The sequence below is a fragment of the Macaca nemestrina genome, chromosome 16 (genome assembly GCF_043159975.1).
Source record: "Macaca nemestrina isolate mMacNem1 chromosome 16, mMacNem.hap1, whole genome shotgun sequence".
NCBI lineage: Eukaryota > Metazoa > Chordata > Mammalia > Primates > Cercopithecidae > Macaca > Macaca nemestrina.
In genome coordinates this window covers 73,331,392-73,355,703 of record NC_092140.1, presented here as the reverse complement: position 1 = coordinate 73,355,703, position 24,312 = coordinate 73,331,392, and the positions used below count along the sequence as shown (strand labels likewise).

Sequence of the window (24,312 nt, the reverse complement as noted above, 5' to 3'; positions counted from 1 at the left end):
GGCTTCTTTTAAAAAAGATGTTACTTAACAGATTTGCCAACATTTTCAAACCAATTTATTTAATTTATTGACTACATTGCTTTCTTTCTATATTCATTTTGTTTCACTGTGTATTCTGAGAAGCCTTATTCCCTTCTCTAACCCTTTCATCTTGTTCCTACTCACCAGTTCTAGGTGACCTGTTTGTTATTTTTGTTTCTGTTTCAATCTGTCTTGTATTTCTTTTTGCCAAAATAAACATATGTGCATACATATTTTCAGACTTACTAACAGAAAACACTGCATATTCTTTATATTTTTCTGTGCTTTTTTCATGTAATGACGTATCCTCTAAATCACTGTATGTGAATTCATAGTGATCTTTCTCAATCCGTTTTAGCAGCTGTATAATATTCCATTACGATGATAAATCAAGTTTATTCAATTGGCTTTCTATGGATGGGCATTGAAGTTATTCTAATATTTTGGTATAATAAAAGTTCCACCATGAATAAACTTGTGCATATATTGTTTTAGTTTATTGATGTGTATCCTTAGGATAAATTTCTAATAGAAAGATTGCTGAGTCAAATAACAAATGTATACCTTACCGTTTGCTTTTGTTTTTTGTTTTTATTTTGTAATTAACCCAAGGTTGCACTGTGTCTTTTAAATGTGAGTTTTCCTGTTTTTAATTTTTTCCTAAAAAGTTGTAGTCATTATTTCTTCAAATATTGCTTCTGCTTATTCTTGAATTTATAGTTGGAGTTTCTTAATACTACAACAGGTTTTATTTCACATTTTTGTGTTCATTATAATGATTTTGGGTAAGTTCATCAGGACTATCTTTCAGTTTAATGATTCTCAATCAATTATGGGAATCGTATACCGTACTATTAATATTACTACTCTATATCATCTATTGCAAAAGTTTTTCAGTGGCTACACTTTTTTATTTTCTGAATTTCTAATTGACAGCTTTTTTCATATTTATTAATATTAGATTTATATCTGTCTCTTTTGTTTCATAATCTCTTGTTCTTTTAAGAATGGTATTTTTGTCATTAACTCTTTCAGATTCATAAAATATCTATTTTAAGTCTGGGCATGGAGGCTCCTACCTATAATGCCAATGCTTTGGGGCAACAAGGTGGGATGATCATTCGAGGGCAGGAATTCAAGGCCAACTTGGGCAATATAATGAGGCCCCATCTACCTGCATGCACACGCACACATACACACACACATACACACACACAATTAGCTGGATGTGGTGGTGTGCACCTGTAATCCCAGCTACTTTGGAGGCTGAGGTGGGAGGGTCATTTGAGCCCAGGAGTTTCAGGCTGCAGTGAGTTTCAGGCTGCAGTGAGTTTCAGGCTGCAGTGAGTTTCAGGCTGCAGTGAACTAGAATTCTGCCACCAGCTCTCCAGCTTGTGCTCTCCAGCTTGGGTGACAGAGTGAGACCCTATCTAAATTAATTAATTAATTAATTTAATTAAATATATACTTTGAAGTTATTTATGAAATCTCCAACATTTTTACATCCCAAGACATAGTCTTTCGTTTCATGAGTAATTTGGTTGTTTTCTATAAAGTTAGTTTATTTCTGTGTTTTGAAATATCTGTGGTAGCTATTCCTGAGTAGAGGTTTTATTGTTATTTGTTTTCTTTCCTCGTCCCCACCCATCTTTGTCTGAAAGTTCAGAGAAGTGTCACGTCTTTTGGGTTTTCAGTACCAAACTATGTCTTATATTGCAAATTGGGGCTTCATTATGAGAGGATATTCTAGAACCCATCTTTGAGCCAACATGCAGCAAATTGCTCAACATAAGAGTCCCTTTCGTATCTCTAGAGTATATTAATAACATATAACTCATAGGATTGTTGTGAAGATTCTATTTGTTATGATATATAAAGAACTTAGAACAATGCCTGCACGTAAGAATCACTATATAAGCATTTTTTTATTGTTAGCATCATAATCATCATTGTCACAATCACTGGTATATTTCTGGCATATATCAGATGCTTCACAAATGGGTTCTGTGGTTATTGTTACAATTTTTTGTACTTCTGGTGTCTTTCTCACTTTCAGGCCACATCACAGTGCCTTTATAATTCCTATTACAACATACTTCCTCTCTTCCTTTGTGAATCTTTCCCAATGAGGCAGATTAGGTATTTTTAGAGGGCTCATCTCAGAGCACTATTCCCTTCTCTTCTGTAAGAGAATCCCTGACTCCAGGAATGGGACAATATTCTTGACTCTACTGAATCAAAACTTCCTTACCTTCTGAGCCAGCATAAGTCAGGATCCATGGATCAGTTGGTGGAAGAAGCCAATGATGGTAGTTAGAGATGGGTTTTTGGTTGGCTTCATGTACCTTAAAGTAATGACTGAGTGCCAATTTCATAATTAGAACTCAAAATACATTTTCACCAAGGTAATTAGGAATCAGAAGCTCAAAAGTTAAGAATCAAATATGTGACCTTACTAATAATGCCAGGCTGAGAAAACAAGGTACTGTTTCTGGAGAACAGTAAGGGTAAGAAGATGCTAAGCCTAACTTTGTGGGACTTAGTCTTCTGGAGTTCACATTAAATGCTTCCACCAGTCTATGCCTTCATTTCCTCATGAATAAAATGGAAATGGTAATAATATCGTTATTTTGAGTTAAAATATATAAAGAATTTGGTAAATTGGCCAATATAAGGTAAATACTCAATTGATATTGACTATTATATTAACATGGATCTTGGACCAAAGAAGGGCCTTGAGAAAAATATATGGTTGGAAGAGGAATTCCAGGGACAATGGTTTTATTGACAAGAAAGATAACCTGTCATATTAATTTAATTGTGAGTAAGACTGTGAAGTCTTAAGATGAGAGCATAAGATGAGAAGCTGGCTGAGCACAGTACTGCTTTCTGATTATGGTGTATGATACAGATCTACCCCAGTCACAGAGAAGTTAGGGGGAACATTAACAGGTGCTGCTCACATCTGGTCAGTCTCTGGAATTTTTGTCTTCATCCCCAACTTTCTTTTCCTGGCAATGGCTCTCAAAGACTAAAGTTGGAAACCTCTTGTGTGTTGAGGCAGTGTTTCTTCTTCTTAAGTCATAAAAATAATCATGGCCAGATTATACCAGATGGTGTGAGAAAAAGAGGAACCATTGAAATCAGTGGCAAATGGGGAGATTGAAGAAAATACAGCCAGGGGAGTCCCTGCACAGTTCTTTGGAGGTCGAATCACACAACTCTTTCCCTTGGTTACAATGTCATTGGGGGCAAACAGCATTTTGCCTATTCTTTAAATTTATGGCATAGGGAAATTTGTCAAATATTTATAAATACCAATTTTCTATGCAGCTGAAATGCTTTTATAGAAAATATCTGATAAGCTGTAAATTTTAATATATAATTTGCATATCTCCAATGGCAAGTTGAATTATCTTTGGGCTTTATATTTTTGGCACTTATAAAGTTTTCAATATCAGAATTAAATTTGGCTTGTTCAACGGTTTGCTTTCCAGTTGGAAGGCATTAAGGGAGGAGATCATGTATAAATCAGTATGACAACATTATATGTGAAGAAGTATCATGAAGAATGCTTGTAAAAGTTAGGTTTAAATAATTCCCTAATTTGTAGCTAATTTTAAGGTTTCCAAGGCCAAGATGCTAAAGATATCAAGTACTTTATATGATACAAGTCCAACATCCATACTTAAATGTAAGTATGCTTGTAGCTTAGGACCAAATGTAAATACTTTTGGATTGATCGCTCAACCAGAGTTGACCAACCTTTGCAAACTTTCATGCAATTGATAATCTATTGAAATTAAGTATCCTTTCTCTAAATACTTGGAATCCCAGATTGTGTTTTTGAAATTCATTAAGTCAAATGGACTTGATAGTCAAATGGACTTGAAAATAGCAGTAATAGCCACCAAAGTTTAATGCTGAAAAATTGGAGTTAATGTTTCTTATTCAGGAGAGAGAACCAAAACAATTTCCTTTGGCAGATTTTGCTTTAGCTTGTCAACTGGAGAACCTGATGTCTTTGCCAAAGAAATATGCAAATATGTGTTTGATTAAATAAGATGAAAACTTTATTGCTGAGATACGGCTTTTCTTTCCATTTCTAACTTCATTCATTTCATGCTCACTGAACCAAGCCTAACTAAGACTCCATGACTTTCAATAGGACAGTAATCCTCTGCTTCTAAAAGAAACTTCTAGTGCTGTGAGCTCCCTATAAGTTCAAGGTAGTGTGGATGAGTGAATCTTCTGTCATTCCCTGATATGTGTGTGGGGCTTTTGGAGGTCAGATTTGGGCATGGGTCTATGCAGAAGGAGATTCTTCATGACAAACAACAACAAAAAGTCTCATCCTGTCAAAACTGCACATGCCACTGCTTTATCACCATGATTACACTGAGGTTTTATTTCAGAGTGTTCTGGATTTTAAATTGAAAGTCAAATATAATTTGCCACGAGAAGTATGAAGTGAGTGACTAGAAAGCTGCTAGCAAGGCCCAGCATGGCAAATCAGTGTCTATGATAACGAGCCTCTGCAGGAGGTGGGTCACTGTGCTGCAGTTGAGTGGTAGAAGTAGGCTGGAAGGCTCTGGGTTAATGCAAAGGCCACATATTCTAGATTGGTTCAACTGGTGTGACGGCCAAAACCAGGCAGACACCATTCACTTCTTTCATTGCTCAGGAATAGCAGCAGTATTTTAACTCCTATGATTCTGTGCAAACTTTGAGCAAATATAATGCAGTATCTACTAGTGCAGCTGAACAGAAAGTCTGCCTGGAGAAATAGCACTGGAGGGATATGAAGTAATATTTACTGAGTGCTAGACTTGTGCCTGGAATTGTGATTCGTACTTTACATATATTCTCTTGTTTAATGCTCACAAATTTTATTATTTACATTTTGCAAATCAAGAAACTGAAACTTTGAGGAACTGAGTGACTCACAGAAGGTCACACATTTAGAGCAATGTAAGGAAAATTAACCTTCACTAAGCCTCTACTACATGACTCCATGTTGTCTTCTTTGCCTGGTGTGCACATATATGATCTCTCGGGTTAGTTTTTACCACAGCCCTTGGAAGTCGGTGTTAGGATCATGTTTTATAGAGGAAGCAACTGAGTCTCACAGATGATAAACTAACCCAAGCTGAAAGAAGCCAGTCAGTCCCAGAATTAACTTTTTAATCCAACTCTGCCTGAAAGCAAACCCATGGTCCTAATCTCATCTCATGTTCAGGAAGGTGACTTCATAAGCTGAAGGATGAACTAATTTTCAGAGACAGACCTCTGCTTTCGAAGGTGTCCTGGGAATATCTATTTTCCCTCAGAAAATAACTCACTGTTAGACTTTTTCTAGTCTTTTCTTTAGGATTACCTCACCTGTATCAGGCTTTGACAGTATGCTTAACATGATCCTAATACAGTAATAAGACATGTTACAAAAACCAACTCTATTATATTTCCCTTCAGGTCACCAGGGAAGGCAGGCTGAGGCACTGTTTCTCTAATTTTTGCACACTTCCTAACCACCTTCAATTCTTTCTGGCTACTCACAAATTTAGATAGCTTGTATGCACACCGTTCATCTACTTGAGGGTCGAAAAGGATTTGCAGCTACATGTCCCAATGTTGAAGAGATGGAGTGTGTAGTTACCCTGGTTCCATGTAAGTCATTTGAAAGGCCTGGATATGAGTCAGTAAGGATGAGTGCATTCTGTTCGCTGTGTGCCTTGCAGGAGGCTATCTGGGAACACTGCACATAAACATGATTCTCTCTAATTTTGGTAGCATCTTAGTGAGATTTGTTCTGGTATGGAGAGCTACGGGTTTATGCCTCATTTGTGGTGCTGATAATTTAGCATGGCTTTTTTTTCTAGGCATCTTAAACAAATGTATCTTCGACAGGTACAAAGCTCCAATGATAAAAGTAATGGAAAACCTGAAGTTCATCATCGGCTGTCTGTTCACTCTGTTTTTTTTTTTTTTTTTTTTTTACCAAATTGGGCTTCAGCAATTAAAGACTGAGAACATCCCCTTTCAGCCCCTTGAAGGGCAGCATGGGAAGCTGAGAACCCTATACATCAGGTTCAGAGAGCCCTGGGTTCAACTTGGACTTCTGCACTTCCTGGATTGGTTGAATTTGAATAATATAATAACTCCTCTGAAATGTTATTTCTTCATCTGTAAAGATACATCCTTACCCACTTCTCAAAGGTTAAGTATTAACATGGCATATCAAATGTGGAAACAGCTAGCAAAAGACTTCACGTATATTACAGGCTTGATAAAATCTTCTCTTGTTGGATCAAAGCTGTGTGACCTTAGGCAAGTTACTTAACCTTTCTGAGTTTCAGATTCCTCTTCTATAAAACTGTGAAAATAATACCTACTTGATAGGGTAGCTTTGAGGATAATATGGAACAACATAGGTAAAACACCTGACATTGTAGGCACTTCCTTGCGACAGCTTTTATTGTTACGAAGCCTGTGGTTGTGAAAATGAAAGGGCACAAATATTGCTAGGGTAACCATGCCTTCTTGGTTGCTCCAGACAGAATCTGTTTATTCCTGGTTCTGGCAAAATCATTAGTAACATACTCTTTACTCTCAAAAGTTTCCAAATAAATTCTGTGGTCACTCTAAATATAACTAATATGTAGGAAGGAGGCTGACCTGTTGAGGAGAGAGAGAGAGAGCATAATAGTGATTCCTTTCCCATAAGTAATGTTTATCTAGTTCTTCCAACAGGGTAGTTTAGTTCTTACTAGTTAGCTATTATTAAGTTGTTGCTTATTATTGTTAAGCAGATAAGCATTGGCAATTCAGAAACATCTAAATGTACAGAAAACACATGGGCAGAGGTTTTGATGAAGTGGTTTATTCCCTTTTTCTGGGCATTTTCCACTTACTAGTATCCAATTTTCAAGAGCACACAGCTTTCATGCTGCCATCTGGCTGCCCTCAATCACTTTTTACTGTTAGCTCTAAGGGGTGGCCCATTAAGTGTCCTGGCTGCCTGGACACCCTCCTGCACCTACTGGTGATTTTAAAAAGGCTCAGTTTCTCTTCACTCAGTGCTTTGCTTCCACAAGCGTACCTCCTCTTATTTTTGCTGTACGAGTTTTCCTGCTATGCCAGACAACCTTTGGATAGGGATAGCAACGGAGGCTAACTTATTCCTCGTGACCTCATTGAACTCTGCTGGCTCACTCTGGGCCCACACCATAGGTAAAGAAATGCATGGATCTATGCCTTGAGCTGGGAGTAAGGGCAGGGAGGAATATATTCCTGAGTCCTGCGTCTTCCTTTGGCACTGTCTGCAGTCTGCTCTTCCCACTGCTCTGTTTTCTCCCAGTACACCCCATCCAATGTCTTTCTTGTCTATGGAGGAGTAAATGAGAAACAAAATGGTGGTCTTTTGTGTCCCAGGGAACCACCAAACTTTGAGAAGGACCTGAAAGGCACATCCTAGGAGAGCTGGAGTCATCAAGAGGAGCAAATATTTTGTTTTTTTCTCCACAAATCCCGACCCTCTCCCTTTCCTTTTCAGTTCACTTCAACTTCCTCTTCAGGAGAGAGGAGAGAAATCAGCTGTCCTGGGGCCTGCTTTTATTTCCAATGATTATTGTCTCATACCTGGTATGTAACCTTCGATCCAGTCCTTTGGAATGTAGGTCATCTTTCTTAGCAGTGAGTATGTGGAGCTGGTAAAGGAAGAAAATGGTATCCTATTATTTCAGTGTTTGCCCCAAGCAAAGATTCGCAGATCACTGTTACATAGGTAACTGACTTTTCCTTTCATTTCCTCCAGCAGAGGAGAGACTAGGCAGTCAATTTAAAAAAATATTATAAAATATATTTTAAAAATATAAAATAATGTATATGTACATTATAAATTGAAGGTTATGTTTTTCAGAAAAGGTGCAGACAATGAATATTTCAGACTTTGTAGGCCATATACACCTCTGTTGCATTGATTCTTCCTCCACTCCCTCCCTCGCCTCTTACCAAAGCTTCAAAAATGTAAAACAAACAAACGAACAAACAAAACAACAAAAAACATTCTTAGCTCACAGTCCAAACATAAGCATTCTACTGTCACAGTTATATTTGTTTTATTATTAGGCAGGACATACGCCTTCTCATTACCCTTCTTTTTCAAGGTTTATTTTAAGCTTGGTATCATACATGTTTTTAAGATGAACTTTAATCTGCTATTTTATTTCCAAAACCCATCATCATTTGTATTTCATGGAATCTATACATTTATATAATCCTGTAATTTATACTTTCTGTCCTCCTTTTTCCCACATGATGGATCTGCCTTCTCTCTCTTGACAATTAAGTTTCTGTACCAGGAGTTGTTTCATACACCTAAAATTATAGGTCTCTTAGCCTGAAAGTTAAGATCACCCTGTTCAGAAGGTCTTATGGGAAATGCTCAATGCTGTTGCTCAACATCAATAAACTCTGATTTCTCTGTTTTACTGGACTCAGGGTTTGGACTAATGCAATCAGTTTCTCTCCAACGGCTATTTGTTTTCTTTTTTCTAGATGACTGGGTAGGGACCATTTCTGGCCTGGGTGACTTTGGCATCTAGACCCTGGCATACATCTGGTAAGAGCATATTGAGTCAATTTTTTGTTGTTATAATTCCAATATTAAACTCTGCCTAAGATAGGTTTGACTTTTTTTCTGGAAGCCAAGACAATTATCATTTAATTTTTATTAGATCCAAATTATTATCACTTCACCTCCTCTCACATCACTTTGTTTCTTTGACATTTGCTGTCTAAGAAGTTAGGGAAGAATGTGAAGATTTGAGATCCAAACCCTGCAATAAAATGACTACATACTCAGGAAAACACTTTTCTCTAAGCACTGGAAAGGAGAGATCCTACTTACCTCAGCCCTTGCTTATGCTTGCCTTTCATGCATTTTCTATTACTAAGATAGCTAATGTCATGATGGACTGAAATTCAATTCTATATCAAAATAATACAATTAAGAAACAGATGTGAAGAAAATACCTATAGTCTATATTTACTTTTCAAATGTAGGATTTTTTTTGTATTAACATTTAAACATCTCTTTTGAATTCCTTCTCACCTAATATTGGCAATAATTCAAACACCCAAGCTACCTCAGCAACCACAGAATAGGCCAGTGCCTGATATTATAGCAACTACATATGAAATCCTTTCCAGTGTAAAGGCTTATTAACATTTAAAAAGAACTAGATCCATTCATACTTTGACTATAGCGTCAACGCCTGCTGAGCAGAACTCACTGTCTGTCATTCCCAACCTTTTCCCCTCTTTTGCATTTACTGAAGTCCTTAAATATCAGCAGCACACTAAAAGTTCTCACATAAATGCACCAAATGCAATCCCATCTTTAACTCTAGCCCTCCCAACCCATTTCCTCTGTGTTCAAATAACGTTGAGGGACTAATTTTCAGTGAATTGTTGAAAGGAAAGGTGACAGTCCATTTAGCAGTCAGCTAGTTGCTAATTAGTACCCAACTAAAATGCATCAAAATTTGAGTACTCCCAATTGAACACTTTGAAAGATAAGCATTCTACTAATTTAACTCTGCTGTAGGTTGAGCCCTGATTGAGTGTTTTCACAGCAAGATGAGCCATGTTCCAGCACTTTCCAGTATTGATTTTTAGCCCAGAGCTAAAAATGCTCATCTAAACATGTCATTTTTAAATCTTTGATTGCCTGCTCTATGGGGTACAACTTATGAGACTCTATGTAGTGGGTAATAACACTCTGACAGACGAATTAAAAAGAACTTTCTCATATCTTTTTGAGACTCCCCAGATTTTAAAAAAGAAATGCTGGGGAGGTAGAAGAAGAATAAACATGGAAAAGACATAGTTGTTTTAAGAAGCAGATTCTCAAAGTGGAGATTTGTCATCAAGAGAAGCTGAATTTAGTTTGGTCTTCCCAGAGATAGTTATGCTCCTTTTCATACATTGCTGCATTCAGGCTGGGGACTGTAGCTGCCATTGGAACTAGACACAACACTGTTTCTGCAGAATCATACAGAGCTTGACAAGACTTTGCAGTCTTTTTATTCTGAGGAGTTAAATTAGCACTTTTTTCAGAACTCAATTTAAGCCAAAATAAATAAAGGAAAAAACAGAAAGGGGGTAACATTTTTAAGTACTTACTATTAAACAATTTTTCAAATGGATTATACATAATAAACAACCTTGAGACAGAGGTGATGGTTTGTCTGGAAGCCTGGATATAAATCATGTATTCTGTCCCCCAGTTCCCATGCTCTTTCTACCATTGAACAGAATATTGAACTCTCCAATTTTTAGTGAGAAGACACCCAAGAGTACTAATGATGTCTTGGAAGAAAATAGCATTGTCCTATTTTTTTCTTAAATAAAAATAGGTCAAAATGAAGCTTCTATGATTACTGAATTGTAACTGTTCAAAAACTTTTTGAGAAATGTATGGAAAGGTACAAACTGAACTAGGTTTAATGAGGCTAAAGTGACCATGTAAATCTCATTTGCCAGAAAGCTTGTATCTGATCTGGGAAAGGTGCATTACTTTCTTGCAGTTGTGGTTCTTTCATGCCATAGCTGCTGTGGCAACATGGTGGGTGAGGCTTAGAAGGCAAGGCTTTTTGGAGTATTAACAAAATCAATAGATGTTATAGAAGAGTTGGATTGAGTTTCTTAAGCACCTCAGGGTTGCTAGAATAGGTACCTGGGGAAGGAAGATGTAGACCATGTCAGAGGCAAAGTCTTTGGAGACTGAGAGAAGAAACAAACTTTGTACCTTGGTCAGTTGTCTACTTCTTATTTTAGCCTTTAAAAGGGAGAAGAAAGGGAAAATAGAATCTCAGAAACAGTTGAATTTAATTAATATGAGCACACAACTTTCCTTTCCTTGACCCCACTCTTCCTTCTCAGAAAAGATTTCTCTGGATCTGGGAACCAAGAGACCTGGATCCTACAGCTCTCTATAGACATTGAATAAATTCCTTTCCTTCTCTGTGGCTCTGAATTTCATTATTTAATAAATGGCCTCAACTATATTATCTCTTTTCAGTTATACACCTGCTGCGATTCTGTGATTCTTATTTTCTATTAGAAAGCCCTACTCTGCAGAGAACAATGCAGGCTCCTAGCACAGTATGTAGTACATAGCTAGTATTCAATGAAAAAAGTCAAATGAATGAATGAATGACTTTTGTTGGTTCTGATTTAGTCACCATTTGTGAGTTTCCCATTTGCAGGTCTACTATGGTACATTGCATGAGATTCAAGATAATTATCAGTTGGATGATTCCTGATTTCAAACTACTTGTGTATAGTTTCCATAAATGTCTGTAGGTGTGAATAACATAATGGACTTACTTGTCTACACTAACTTGACCATATAGGCCCTTAGTCTATCATGACCCTCAATTCTATCACTAGGTATATATCTAAAAATGCATGCCCATCTGCCTCAAAAGACAGGTATAAGAATGTTCATAGCTGATTATTTATAGTAGTTCTAACCCAAAGCCCATCAACAGTTGACTAAACAAATTGTGATATAGTCATGTAATATAATATGACAGCAATGAAATGAACAAATTACATTTATAAACAAAAACACGAACATCATAAACATAACTTTGTTCTGAATGAAAGAAGCCAGATACAAAGGAGTTCATGCTGCTTAATTCTATTTATATATAATTCAGAAACAAGCACAACTAAACCAAGCCTTTATAAATGCATGTTTACAAGGAATATATATGGTAAAAGGAGTGACATAAATGAGGCTAACCTTTAGGGGAGAGGTAGGTGATTCTAAGGCATGGATCTGCAGAGGCCCTCTGAGTGCCTAGCAACATTGTATTTTATGATTTGTGCAGAGTGACAGAGGAGCTTGCAGTTTCTATATCTTTCTGTAATGTGTGTGAGATCTCACAATTTCTTTTTTAACTTTTTGTTTTTAAGGAGTATATGTAAAATTCCAGGTTCCTAGTAGGCGCTGAATACATGGTGGTTACCTAATAAATATTCTACCTTTCTTCTTCCCCTGATTAGCTCTGCACAGCTAATCTTAAAAAGTAATGAATAATCTTGGTGTGAGTGCACAACCCAGACATCCATTCCCAGAAGAAAAGTTGCCCAGAGCATGAGCAGATTGCAAAGGCAAAAGGTGTTCATTCCTGCCTCATCTGATTGCTTCTTACACCAGCACCCGAGTTGTCATACTTGTGACTGTGTTTCAGAGCCAGTGAGCACTCCGACGCTTCATAATTACTGAAACACATGTGCTAAGTCACTTTTTGCTAAGCCACAATGAGAATTCTCAGTGTTCAATTGCCCTCAAAATTTCTCATCTCTTCCCTGGGGTGAGGTGCTTTGGTTTAGCAGCTGCACATGGGGATTGCATTTAAATCATTTAAAGTTTGGAGTTCAATATCTCCTAAAAGCAGCCTCTCTTCTTTTAGCATTCCTCTTCAGGTACGCCTAGATTTTTTTCTACTTCAAAGTGAGGAATATCTTTCTAAGGCGGAGGAAACCTTCAGAAATACATTAACTCTTTGAAGGCACAGGTGTATTTCATGATGCTGTCTGCTTGTGTCTTTCCAGACCGTTAGTCACTTCTTGGTAGTAGCTTTTTAAAGTCATTAGACATCCATTTCGCCTTTTAGCATCAAAAGCATTAACACGGTGAATCAGGTGTATAGGTAGCTAAAGGTCAAAAGAAGTAGTGGAGGAGAGTACACAAAAAGTTAAGGCCTATTTTACTTTTAGGTAACATAGTCTCTATGTTGCACTGCATCGCATCATTAATCATTGTGAATAACAAACAGGGCCAGCCACGGTGGCTCACGCCTGTTATCCCAGCACTTTGGGAGGCCGAGGCGGGCGGATCACGAGGTCAGGAGACTGAGACCATCCTGGCCAACATGGCAAAACCCTGTCTCTACTAAAAATACAAAAATTAGCAGGGTGTGGTGGCACACGCCTATAATCCCAGCTACTCGGAAGGCTGAGACAGGGGAATCACTTGAACCTGGGAGGCGGAGGTTGCAGTGAGCCGAGATCGTGCCAGTGCACTCCAGCCTGGGTGACAGAGTGAGACTCTGTCTCAAAACAAAACAAAACAAAACAAAACAAAACAAACAAACAAACAAACAAAAACAGAACCTCTCCCTGAATTCTCCCAACTGAATTGCTTATTTGGTTGGCTAAAGTTTTCATGAAACATTTAGAATTATGCCTTAGGATGTAAATTTCCTCAGAATTCCATCACATTGACAAACTTATGCTATGGTATATATGATGGATGTGAGAGCATTTTCTGAAAGCAAGTTTTTGAAGAGAAGTGAAAAAGAGCAGCCAGTGGTATTTTGGCTGGTGCAAAAAGGAAATATTTTGGATGCCCCAAACAAATTTCACCATTTAATGGCTAGGTCAAGCCCTAACTCTGTTATTGTTAATTTTAGAACTTCTCATTACCCCAGCTGTGTTGGATGTAAAAGAGGTCAATTTCAGTTAGCTCAAAATTAAAGCAGGAATTTGGGACAATGGAAGATGGCTTGGAATAACAGCGACAATCAGATAGAATCAGGCTCAACCTCGTATGCTTAAATAGCTTTATTTTCAGAAAATATTTGACAGAGGTGAAAGAACAAGCTCCATCTGTAGTTTTCAATGATAGATGTGAAGGACTTTTCAATGTAATACATTTGGATAAATATCCTGTCAAGCACCTACTGTGGGCCAGGTACAAACTGCTATTTTATAGGGACTTCTAGAATGGGTGGATGAGTCTGAGGCACTGCATTGCATCATTAATCATTGTGAATTGAGTACATGGGGGCTGTGAGATTGTGCAGTACTAGACACCACAGGCGTGTGGGGAGTTTGGATGGAGATTGTCAGAAAATATAGAGGAGGTTGGACTCTCCCCAAAGTGAATCTCCAGGCCTAGCTCCCAGTTAGACAGAGAGCTCATTCATCTCTGGTGAAGCTGTTGGGTGCGATTTGCCAGTCACTGAGATGCCCTCTCTTTTTTTTTCTTGCAGAGCCATCTGCAGCTGGTGAAAAATAACCCACCACATAAAACACCACAGCTAGTGAACATTTCCCACCTTTTATCCTCTGGCTTCATAGGGCTGTGACAGACGGTGCCCCAGCAGGGACTATGCAGCTCAACTGCCAAAGGGGAGCGCCAGCCATCGTGATGGTCCTGACTTCAAATCTGGGGTTCGGACTCTGTTTGTTCTAACACTCCTCGCTCAACCTAAGGAACTATGCACAGTTAGAACTTGGCAATAAAAGTTGTTGACTAAAGGACTGGAGAATCTTTTCTAATATTATGAATCTGAAAGGAGCATGAGGGTTTGTCCTTCTAAGTTAACCTTTGTATTTTAGGTAGAGGGAATCTAATGTGCAGAAATTTAAGGCCATACTCCTTGTCAGTAAGGAGTTAAGAACAGGGTCCAGATCCCTGCTCAGTCAGTGCTATTTCCATTCTGGGTGCCTTTCTTTCCTTTGTATGTCATCTTTTTTATTGGTTATCTACTTAATATGAAGAAGCAAAAGGTATCTACTTTCTTACACTATGCAGAAAGTTTCCAGAAAGTTTAGTTTTATGTAATACATATGTTAGCTAATATCATTGATCTTTGACTCATCATATCAAATATTTCCTAGGCTTCTTTAGATACATTTGCTGATATATGCTGTTTATTTCTGACCAGACTACCTTACTCCGGAGTGAGTACCAGAGACCACATGGAGTGGTGAAAAAGGCTAGGGTTTTAGGGTCTAAGATACCTCAAATGGAATTCCAATTTCCCATCTGCCAGTTATATGATCTGTAACTGTCTTTCAAAGAGAAAAAGGTTTTAATTTTTATGAAGTTTCGTTTGTCACTATTTTAGTAGTCTTTTGTGTCTTGTCTAAGACATCTTTGTGTAACCCAGGTTGAGGTTTATTATTATTTTTTTTTCTTACAGATATCCAGTTGTTCCAGTGCAATTTATTGAATAGACTTTTTCTTCATTGAATTACCTCAGTGCCTTTGTTGAAAATAAATTGGCCATAAATGCGTGAGTTTGTTTGTGGATTGTCAACTTATACCAATGCCACACTGCTATGAGTACTACAGCTTTGTTTTAAGTAATGAAGGCAAATAAAGCTAATACTTCAAGCTTACTCTTGAGTTCATGATTGTTTTTGGCTATTCTAGGTTATTTTCTCTTTTCATGTAAAGTATAAAATAACTTGTCAATTTATTCAACAAAGCCTCTTAGGATCTTATTAGAATTACATTGAACCTATATATCCAATTTGTGGAGAATTGCCATCTTACTAATATTAGTTTTCTGAACCATGAGCATAGTATGTCTCTCCATTTTTTTAGGTCTTTAATTTTTATTTGCAATTTTTTGTAGTTTTCATCACTCAGTTCTTATAAATCTTTTGTTAAATTTACTTGTTTTTCCTGCTATTGCAATAGTTACTTTCTTTTTAGATGGAGTCTCACTCTGTTGCCCAGGTTGGAGTACAGTGGTGCAGTCTTGGCTCACTGCAACCTCCACCTCCTGGGTTCAAGTGATTCTACCATATCAGCCTCCCAAGTAGCTGGGACTACAGGCATTCACAACCACGCCCTGTTAATTTTTTTATTTTTAGTCAAAATGGGTGTTTCGCCATGTTGGCCAGGCTGGTCTCGAACTCCCGACCTCAAGTGATCCACTCGTCTTGGCCTCCCAAAGTGCTGGATTTACAGGTATAAGCTACCACACCCAGCCTAATAGTTACATTTTTAAAGATTATTTTTAAATTTCTTATTTCTAATATGTAAAACTTAAGTTGATTTTGCTGTTTGATCTTGTATGCTGATATATTACTTAAATCACTTATTTGTTCCAGTAGATATTTCTGTAGATTTTTAAAGGGTTTTCTATAAACACAGTTATGTCCTCTATAAACAATGTGATTCCATTTTTCCAATCGTTATTCTTCTTATTACTTTTTCTGGCCTTTCTGAGTTGGCTAGTGCTTCCAGTACAATATTAAAGTGAAATGGGGGAGAACAGACATCCATGCTTTTTTCCTGATCTTGGCTAAAAGTTTTTGAACATGCCACAGCTGTGTATGATATTAGCTGCAGATTTTCATTGCTGTCTTTAAATAAGTTGGGAAACTTGCCTATTCTTCATTTTCAGATACTTATTATAACTCATGTCAAATACTATTTCTGCATCTATTGAAAGGTTCATGAAAAATTTCAATCACAAATTCATGGGCATTCTTAAAATAACAGGCCAATGCTCCCTTCTCAAAAGTGTCACGGCGATGAAAGACCGAGGAACTGTACTGAACTGGAAGGAACTAAGAAGGCATGGCAACCAAATGCATGTGGGACCCTGGGTGGTGTCTCCAACCAGAGAAAGGACATTTTGGGGGTAAATGGGTGGAACTCCACTGGCATCTGCAGAGTAGTGAGTTAAAGGATGTCAGTGTCAGTGTACTGTGGTTACGTGCAATGTTAACATTAGGAGAAGCTGGGTGACGTCGTATGAGAACTCCCTGTACTAGTTTTACAATTAAAATTATTTCAAAATAAATTAAAAAGGAGAAAAAGATGACCAGGGTCAAACATCTCATAACCTCTAGTTGCATACCTCCACTGATGAGGAACTCACCACTGATCACAGTAAGCATCGGCTTGTACCTCCTGGGCCTGTTAAACCTCACCAAACCCAGATACTCTAATATGGGGCTTGAGTTAATTGCTCAGCAGCATCTTCTTCATAGCCTGTCCATAGGAACACCTGTGGCACTCCCAGTTCTGATAGAGGCTTGTTGATTGGGTGAACTCCCTGCCCTAGTCCAGCCCCATTCCCAAGCCTTTTCTTCTTTGGAGCCCCTTGAGAGAAGTATGGTGGTAAACATAATAATGACCTCCTAAAATGTCCATGCCTGATCCCTAGAGCCTGTAATAGGCACCTCCCACAGTAACAGGAATGTGCAATATGAATGATTAAGGATCCCGAGATGCAGAGATGAGCATTTAATTGCAAAGGTCCTTGTAAGATGGAGGCAGGGTTGAGAGTCAGAGAGAGACATTTGGAGGTGCTGTGCTGCCAGCTTTGAAGATGGGGGAAGGGGGCAGGAGCCAAGGAGTGCAGGTGGCCTCTAGGAGCTAGAAAAGGCAAGGAAATGAATTTGCCCCTGGAGTCGTCAGAAGCTATTAGACCTGGTGACATCTTCATTTGAGCCTAGTGAGACTCTGACCTCCAGAACCATAAAATAATAAATGTGTGTTGATTTAAGCCACTAAAAAAAGATAAAGTATTATATAGTTTTTCTCCTTTATGCTTTTTATACGGTGAATTACATTGATTTTCAGATGTTAAACCTACTTAGCCATTCCTGTGATAAGTCTCACTTGGTCATGATGCATTTTATCTGTTTTTATACTGTTGGATTTGATTTGTAAATTTTGTTCAAAATTTTTGCAGTCATGTTCATGATGGATGTTGGCTTATACTTTTATAATTCTTATAATATTTTCTGATTTAAGGATCTGGGTAACACTGTCCAGATAAAGGAATTTTGTAAGTGTTCTTCACTATTTTCTGACAGAATTTGTCTAGAATTGGTTTAAAAATATGTGATAGAATTCAACAGCAGAGCTACTTGATCCTGGAGTTTTCTTTGTGGGAAGATTTTAAAATTATACATTCATTCTTTAATTTATATAAGGTATTCAAGGATTTTGTGTTTTCTTTGGTTGAGTTAGGTACTTTATGACCTTAAGGAATTTATTTCATCTGGGATGTTAATATGTTACATAAAGTTGTTTATAGTATTCCATTATTGTGCTTTCATTGTATGTAGGATCTGTACTGATGTACCCTCTTTCTATGTTGATGTTCTAACATGTGTTTCTCTTTTCTTTTTTTTTTTTTTTTTTTTTTTTGAGACAGAGTCTTGCTCTGTCACCCAGGCTGGAGTGCAGTGGAGCAATCTCGGCTCACTGCAACCTCCATCTCCCAGGTTTAAGCAATTCTCCTGCCTCAGCCTCCCAAGTAGCTGAGATTACATGTGTATGCCACCACACCCAGGTGATTTTTGTATTTTTAGTAGAGACTGTGTTTTATCATGTTCGCTGGGCTGGTCTAAAACTCCTGACCTCAAGTGATCTGCCCACCTCAGCCTCCTAAAGTGCTGGGATTACAGGTGTGAGCTACTGTGCCTGGACCCTCTTTTCTTTATTAGCATAGACAAGTGATTTTTAATTTTACTTATATTTGAGATAACTAGCTTTGGTTTTAATGATAATAATCTATTGTTTTTCTTCTTTTGCATTTCATTGATTTCTTCCTTTATTATTTTCTTCTTCCCGTTTCATTTAGGTTCATTTTTCTCTTTGTCTAGTTTTTAAGATGGGAATTAAAATAATTATCTTCTAATATTTATTTCTAGCATAGATATTTACATGTATAAATATCTCTGTAAATGCTGCTTTAACTATATTTTGTAAATTTTGATATGTTATATTTTTATTGTCATTAAGTTTAAATGATGTTATAATTTCTCTTGAGTGTCTTCTTTAATGCACCTATCACTTGAATGTATGTTCTCTAATGGTCAAATATTTATATTTCTCCTAGTTATATTATTGCTATTGATTTCCAGTTTAGTCTCACTGAGGTTCAGAAACAAATTTTGTGTGATTTCTATATTGTTAAATGTATTGAGACTTCTTTTATGGCACATTATATGATACATTCTGGGAAAAGCACCTTAAGTACTCTAAAAAATGAGTATTTTGCTATTGGGTATAGTTCCTTTTTTCCATCCTTCCTTCCTCCTTTCCTCCCTCCCTTCTTTTATCTCTCTCTCTCTCTCTCTCTCTAATCTATCATCTATCATCAGTTGTCTATTAATTTAATGTTGTAGATAATGTTCAGATCATTTATATTATTGCTATATTTTTGTCTAGTTGTTTTATCAAGTGAGAGGAGGGTCTTTAAATAGCTAACAATGATTGTGAGGTTGTCTATTTCTACCTTAAATATGGTAATATTTTTGTTTTGTGTATTTTAAAACTAATTAGTACATACATATTTATGATTATCCTGTCTTTTATGATAAATTGACCCTTTTATTATTATGAGTTATACATTTACTCTCAGAATACTTTTTAAATAATAGATGTATTGATATATAATTCACATATGATAAATTTTTCTCTTTTGAGGTGCAGAGCTCAGTTAGTTTTGGTATATTCACAGAGTTTTACATCCATCAATAGTATCTAATTTCAAAACATTTTGTCATTCTCAAAATAAATTCTGTACCTATTAGCAGTAATTCTCCATTATTTACTTTCTCAAGCACTTGGAAACCATTCATTCACTCTCTGTCTCTTCAGATTTGCCTTTTGTGGACACTTCATATAAATGTAATCATATATTATATGGCCTTCTGTGTCAGACTTTCTTTCCTCTAAGAATAATTTTTGTCTTTGAATATATATTTTATCTGGTAAAAACAGTCACTCCACTCTATGCTTACTGTTTGTATGTCCTTTCCTCTTTATTTACTTTCAGTCTGCTCATTATATTAAAAATGCATTTCTTACAGGTATCATATAATTGTTTTTATCTTTTAAATTTTATTAGGACAATTTTTGCCTTTGAATTGGTGTGTGTTTAGTTCATTGTACTTTAATGTAACTATCAGTATGTTTGAATTTTATTTTCACCGTTTGTTACTATTTCTCTTTGTCTTTGTTTTTGGTCCTCACTTCCTCCTTTCTTGACAGACTTTAAAAAATTTGAATTTGTTTTACAATTCTTAAAAATTGTCTATAAAATTTTAGCTATATTTTTCTGCAATATCAAAAAATGTCTTTGCAGTTGCATTTTTTTAACTTTTTATATTTTTCTTACAATTAATATTGTATTACTTTCTGTAAAATATTTTAAAATTTCAATGCTATAGTTGTATATTCTCTTTCCACAAATTTTAGTACTTTTGTGTGATAAGCAGAACTATAGGCTCCCAAAGATCCCCATGTCCTAATTTCTGGGAGCTTGAAAATATGTTACCTTCTATGGGAAAACATATTTCACCGATATATTTGAGATGGGGAGATTATCCTTGATTATATGGTGGACCAAATCTAATCATAATGTCTTTAAAGGAGGAGAGTTTTTGTTAGCTAGGTTACAGAGATGAAATGGAAGAAAGAAAAAAAGATTGAAAAAGGGATTTGACCTGCTATTTGTTTGAAGCTAAAGAAAGAGGTTCATGAGACAAGGAATAAGAGTATCCCATAGAAATTAGGAATTCCCTTAGTTGACAGCCAGAAGGAAATAGAGATCTTAGTCCTACACATACAAGAGACTACTGCCAATAACCCAATGAGCAAGGAAGCAGAATCTTCCCTAGAGCCTTAAGAGAAAAACACATACCACCTCCTTGATTTTAGCCTGGTGAGATTCTAATCAGATATTCTGACCTAGAGAACTATAATATAATAAATTTGTGCTATTTAATCCATTAAGCTTTGCTGATTTATTATGGCAGCTATAGAAAATTAATGTATATCATAATATTAATTTCATCTAAATACATTTATAAAGCCCATAAGATAATACAATTTTAGTTCTAAGCAGTTGTATAGTTTAAGAGGAATAAATCAAAAAGAAAAAAAGTCTTCGACATTTACCAAGATATGTAACATTTTTGATATTCTTCTGCACTGAGAGTCTAGTTTTCACGTTACATCGTATGCCTTTAACCTGAAGAACTTCCTTTAGCATTTATTTTAATGGAGTAATGTTGACAGCACATGTTCTTATCATGTGCTGTTTTATCCAAAATATATTTATTTTCTGTGAGTCTTCACAAATATTTTTACTAGTTAGAAAATTCTGGTTGGCAAGATTTTGTTTGTTTGTTTCAGCTCTTTAAAGATGTGTTACAATTTCTTAATGGCCTCCATGGTTTTCATGAGAAGTCCTTAAGGTAATTTCTATTGATGTACATTTAAGTTCATGTACTATTTCCTTTGTAATATTTATTTGTCTGTTAAGTCCATCCAATGATTTTCAAATTTCAATTTTGTATCTTTTCAGTTCTCACCTTTCCGTTTGGTTCTTCTTTATATGTTCTATTTCTTTGCTGGATTTTTATATATTTAAAAAGGTATTGTACACTTATTTTACTTTGTATTATTTAGAAAAGTTCTAACAGTTAATTAGATTAACTGCTATAGCACTGAAATGTGATGTGATAGTATTGTTAGCATTAAAATGTAATCATTAGCTCATTATTTGGTAGTTCTAGCCTTATGTTCATTTAGGGATTGAGGAAGGTTGATTTTCTTTTGTCTTGCGAATATTTTCCATTTTCTTGGTTCTTTAGACATCAGGTAATTTTGGATTATATCCTAGACATTGTGAATGTAAAGTTGTGAATATTCAGGATTCTATTATTTTTTTCCAACTAGTATTGTTGTTTCTCTTCTTCCTCTTCCTTCTCCTCTTTCTGAGCAGGCATTTTAAACAATCTGGACACAAAGGGAAAACCCAGACTTTGGGGTGGTAGCTCTGATTTCAGCTCAGAATTACATGAATTGAAATTCTGCTTTAGCTGAAATTCTGCTTTGGTTTGTTCTAGATATTTACGGCCCAGTCCTCAATCAGAGATGTGGGTAGACACAAACGGGGAATCCCCCTTCTCTCTTTTCTTTCTGAGATTTCATTGCTGTCTTCAACAACCATGTTTCACTTTGCTTCAGTTGTCTGGTTACCTAGGCAACAGAGACTATATTTTTTCAATCAGCATCTCACTGTACCAACTGTACTTTCCTAAGCTAAAAGCCATAAAGATGGGAACTTATTTGTAAATCACCCCACTTTCTTCCTCTTGAGTATGTACTCATGCTAGAATCTGTCTGCTTTTTTTTAACTTCCAGTACCTTTATGAAATTGCTTTTTGTATTGTTTCCAGATCTTATATAGTTATTTTCTGCAGGAGAAAAATCTGGTAAGTTCTTAGACTATCATTTCTGCAAGCTGACTGGTCAGAGGTTTTTGACTGACTCATTTGTAGTTCATATTAGATATTTTCAATATCAGCAAAGATTGATAATTTAGAGCTCACTCATTCATTAAATATTTTTATGCACCTGTTATGCTCCAGCTCTGCTGCTTGAATTTCTGTGTACAGTTGTGAACAATTTGACCCTGGTTTCTTCTCTGATGAAAATCAGAAGCTAGTGGAGAAGACAGACATTAAAAGCAATTAAAGTATGATGAATATTATCATCAGACAAAGTAAATAATAGGATGCTGTAAACTAATTCTACAGAAGATTATAAAGTCCTTTAAGATTTAAGCTGAAATCCAAAGAAATCATAGCTTGGCATCAGATAAATGGAACTCAATTTACATATTTGGAAAGTAAATTTGGGAATTGCTAGGAGAATTAGTTCAAGTAAATGATAAGGTAGAGGGCAAGAGTAGAAAAAGGAAAATAGGACGTAAGACAAAAATCCAGGAGAAGACAATGTCCTGGAAGAGAATGATAATGGTGGGAATGGGGAGAGAATTGAGATTTATATGAAATATTTAGAAGGTAGAATTAGGTAAGATCTCGTGTTTAGTTCAATAAAGTCAGATAGAGAAGCATTAGGAAAGCCTAGATTTTTGGTCTGAGTCCCTGAAAGGAGGGTGGTACCTTTTATTGAGATGGGGCGCTTTAGAGGGGGAATAAATTAAGAAATAAGATTACTAATTCAATTTCAGGCTTTTAAATTTTAGGTACTTGTGTTATATCTGAATTGAAATATTCAACATGCAATTAGGTATGCATAAGAGAGTTCTGAGCTAAAAACATCACCTTTGTGAATTTATAATGAGGAGTAAATTTCCACTCCACAGAAGAAAAATATTAAAGGAACACTTTCAGCTCTTCCTCCTCACTGACTCCTCTTTTGAGGGAATTTATTGACTTATCTTACTGATAAATCTGGTAGAAGGAGCTTAGCATGCTTGGCTTTGTGCTTTTTGGGTCTGCTCTTGGCAGAGCTCACATGTCTTCAGGACACAGGAGTAGATTTCCGTTTGGTCTAGATGCCAGTGGCTAGAGCTTATTTTACTCTACCTATAAGTAGAGGAATAATCATGCCCAATATTGGAGACATTCAAGGAACCCAACGCAGCTGCAGAACTAAAGTTATGGTCTTTGAACAGTTTTGTCAATAAATCAGGCATTTTGTTAAGGATTTACCCTTTTCTTCTCTCTTATTTCTTAGCTGGTTCTAAACTCTACAGTGGAAGATACAGTGACATTTACTGTCTCTCTTTAATCCAAAAAATTAGTATCAATATTATGTGTATGCATGTATGTATATTATATATTGATGTAAGTAATAAAAATATATATGTTCAAGCCCTCATTCAAAGAGTGGTGCATAATAGAGCCTAGAGTTAGGCATAAAGCCTATATATATATATGTGTGTGTGTGTGTGTGTATATATATATTCACACACGTATACATATATATATATATTTGAGACAGGGTGTTGCTCTGTTGTTCAGGCCAGAGTGCAATGGTACAATCACAGCTCACTGCAACCTGGACCTCCCGGGTTCAAGTGTTCCTCCCACCTTAGCCTCCTGAGTAGCTAGAACTATTGGTTTATGCCACCATGCCTGCCTAATTAAATTTTTTTTTGTAGGGACTAGATCTCACTATATTGCCCAGGATGGTCTTGAACTCCTGGGCTCAAGCAATCCTCCCACCTCATATATAGATTTTTTTAATTTTAACAAATATACTTATTATCTGTATGATTTGAAAGATAAGACATTAGCACTTTCAAACTTTGGTCCACCTCCTCTTTCCTTTTTATTTTATTTTATTTTTTAATCAATACATACTATTTGCATATACTTATAGGTAAATTAACTAAAACTGGGGTTGGGGGATATTTTCCCATGTTCGCACTGATAGTGAATTACTACCAGTAGACTTGAATTAGTTGATTGTTGCTTTTTTAAAGCTTTTTTTTTTGTTTGTTTTCTGTACTTCACACCATAGTGACTCTAAAAAATGTGAACAGTGAAACTTTGCTCTTTGCAAATGTGTTTTGGGCAAAGTGATTGGCTATCCCCTAGCAGAGAAGTTAGTTTGAATGTTCTGTCACTGAATGAGCTGACTAGAGAAATTGAGGAAAATACTTTCAGCTGTTTGTGGAATCACAGAAAACT

The 24,312-nt window shown here is 36.3% G+C and overlaps 1 pseudogene; it reads left to right on the top strand.

The window, feature by feature from the left end:
• The window catches only part of LOC105485603 (protocadherin-8-like), a 347,750-nt pseudogene extending 332,547 nt beyond the window's left edge, over window positions 1-15,203 (top strand).
• The last annotated feature ends 9,109 nt before the right edge of the window (window positions 15,204-24,312 follow it).